This window comes from Archocentrus centrarchus, chromosome 17 (assembly GCF_007364275.1).
Source record: "Archocentrus centrarchus isolate MPI-CPG fArcCen1 chromosome 17, fArcCen1, whole genome shotgun sequence".
Classification (NCBI taxonomy): domain Eukaryota; kingdom Metazoa; phylum Chordata; class Actinopteri; order Cichliformes; family Cichlidae; genus Archocentrus; species Archocentrus centrarchus.
The window spans coordinates 30,379,035-30,381,534 of NC_044362.1; the positions used below are offsets into that span (position 1 = coordinate 30,379,035).

At 40.6% G+C, this 2,500-nt stretch overlaps 1 protein-coding gene and 5 non-coding genes across 10 annotated transcripts in view; 5 read left to right on the forward strand and 1 right to left on the reverse strand.

Annotated features, from left to right (window-relative positions):
- Positions 1-2,500, reverse strand: part of LOC115796048 (ATP-dependent 6-phosphofructokinase, platelet type) — a 50,998-nt gene that overhangs the window by 27,124 nt on the left and 21,374 nt on the right. The window lies entirely within an intron of this gene.
- Positions 125-216, forward strand: trnar-ucu (transfer RNA arginine (anticodon UCU)). The gene is given in 2 exon segments: positions 125-161; positions 181-216. It is a non-coding gene; the product is annotated as a tRNA-Arg (tRNA).
- On the forward strand, positions 550-641 carry trnar-ucu (transfer RNA arginine (anticodon UCU)). The gene is given in 2 exon segments: positions 550-586; positions 606-641. It is a non-coding gene; the product is annotated as a tRNA-Arg (tRNA).
- On the forward strand, positions 974-1,065 carry trnar-ucu (transfer RNA arginine (anticodon UCU)). The gene is given in 2 exon segments: positions 974-1,010; positions 1,030-1,065. It is a non-coding gene; the product is annotated as a tRNA-Arg (tRNA).
- trnar-ucu (transfer RNA arginine (anticodon UCU)) lies at positions 1,504-1,595 on the forward strand. Its single transcript is given in 2 exon segments — positions 1,504-1,540; positions 1,560-1,595. It is a non-coding gene; the product is annotated as a tRNA-Arg (tRNA).
- Positions 2,143-2,234, forward strand: trnar-ucu (transfer RNA arginine (anticodon UCU)). The gene is given in 2 exon segments: positions 2,143-2,179; positions 2,199-2,234. It is a non-coding gene; the product is annotated as a tRNA-Arg (tRNA).

The following is a 2,500-nucleotide window of genomic DNA, read 5'->3' on the forward strand; positions in this document are numbered from 1 at the left end:
AATCTTAGCTGAGATTTGCTTCAGATGCAATTCAAACTTAATATTGCCACATTTGCAATGTCAGCTTTACTTTCATGATGTAGCAGTCAAATTTCTTAGACAAAAACACTACACAGTTCTAACAGGCTCTGTGGCGCAATGGACAGCGCATTGGACTTCTAGTGGCTTACTTCAGATGCAATTCAAAGGTTGTGGGTTCGAGTCCCACCAGAGTCGCTGTTTTCAAGGGGACAACCAAAAGCAACTCTGAGTGACTCAAGCTTAACATGTGTTTTGCTTAAGATGCAATTCAAAGGTTGTTGGTTCAAGTCACAGCAGAGCTGCTTTTTTCAAGGGGACAACTTTGCCAAGGACAAATCTTTACAAAATCAACTATACATGTCCGCAATACCACAGGCAATTCTGCATGAATCACGCTAAATATAAATCTTAGCTGAGATTTGCTTCAGATGCAATTCAAACTTAATATTGCCACATTTGCAATATCAGCTTTACTTTCATGATGTAGCAGTCAATTTTCTTAGACAAAAACACTACACAGTTATAACAGGCTCTGTGGCACAATGGACAGCGCATTGGACTTCTAGTGGCTTACTTCAGATGCAATTCAAAGGTTGTGGGTTCGAGTCCCACCAGAGTCGCTGTTTTAAAGGGGACAACAAAAGCTAACTGTATGACTCACGTTTAACATGTGTTTTGCTTAAGATGCAATTCAAAGGTTGTTGGTTCAAGTCACAGCAGAGCTGCTTTTTTTCAAGGGGACAACTTTGCCAACGACAAATCTTTACAAAATCAACTATACATGTCCGCAATACCACAGGCAATTCTGCATGAATCACGCTAAATATAAATCTTAGCTGTGATTTGCTTCAGATGCAATTCAAACTTAATATTGCCACATTTGCAATATCAGCTTTACTTTCATGATGTAGCAGTCAGTTTTATTAGACAAAAACACTACAGATTTATAACAGGCTCTGTGGCGCAATGGACAGCGCATTGGACTTCTAGTGGCTTACTTCAGATGCAATTCAAAGGTTGTGGGTTCGAATCCCACCAGAGTCGCTGTTTTCAAGGGGACAACCAAAAGCAACTCTGAGTGACTCAAGCTTAACATGTGAGTTGCTTAAGATGCAATTCAAAGGTTGTGGGTTCGAGTCCCATCACAGTCGCTGTTTTCAAGGGGACAACAAAAGCTAACTGTATGACTCAAGCTTAACATGTGTTTTGCTTAAGATGCAATTCAAAGGTTGTTGGTTCAAGTCACAGCAGAGCTGCTTTTTTCAAGGGGACAACTTTGCCAAGGACAAATCTTTACAAAATCAACTATACATGTCCGCAATACCACAGGCAATTCTGCATGAATCACGCTAAATATAAATCTTAGCTGAGATTTGCTTCAGATGCAATTCAAACTTAATATTGCCACATTTGCAATATCAGCTTTACTTTCATGATGTAGCAGTCAATTTTCTTAGACAAAAACACTACACAGATGTAACAGGCTCTGTGGCGCAATGGACAGCGCATTGGACTTCTAGTGATTTACTTCAGATGCAATTCAAAGGTTGTGGGTTCGAGTCCCACCAGAGTCGCTGTTTTCAAGGGGACAACCAAAAGCAACTCTGAGTGACTCAAGCTTAACATGCGAGTTGCTTAAGATGCAATTCAAAGGTTGTGGGTTCGAGTCCCATCACAGTGGCTGTTTTCAAGGGGACAACCAAAAGCAACTCTGAGTGACTCAAGCTTAACATGTGAGTTGCTTAAGATGCAATTCAAAGGTTGTGGGTTCGAGTCCCATCACAGTCGCTGTTTTCAAGGGGACAACCAAAAGCAACTCTGAGTGACTCAAGCTTAACATGTGTTTTGCTTAAGATGCAATTCAAAGGTTGTTGGTTCAAGTCACAGCAGAGCTGCTTTTTTCAAGGGGACAACTTTGCCAAGGACAAATCTTTACAAAATCAACTATACATGTCCGCAATACCACAGGCAATTCTGCATGAATCACGCTAAATATAAATCTTAGCTGTGATTTGCTTCAGATGCAATTCAAACTTAATATTGCCACATTTGCAATATCAGCTTTACTTTCATGATGTAGCAGTCAGTTTTATTAGACAAAAACAATACAAGTTTATAACAGGCTCTGTGGCGCAATGGACAGTGCATTGGACTTCTAGTGGCTTATTTCAGATGCAATTCAAAGGTTGTGGGTTCGAGTCCCACCAGAGTCGCTGTTTTCAAGGGGACAACCAAAAGCAACTCTGAGTGACTCAAGCTTAACATGTGAGTTGCTTAAGATGCAATTCAAAGGTTGTGGGTTCGAGTCCCATCACAGTTGCTGTTTTCAAGGGGACAACCAAAAGCAACTCTGAGTGACTCAAGCTTAACATGTGTTTTGCTTAAGATGCAATTGAAAGGTCGTTGGTTCAAGTCACAGCAGAGCTGCTTTTTTTCAAGGGGACAACTTTGCCAAGGACAAATCTTTACAAAATCAACT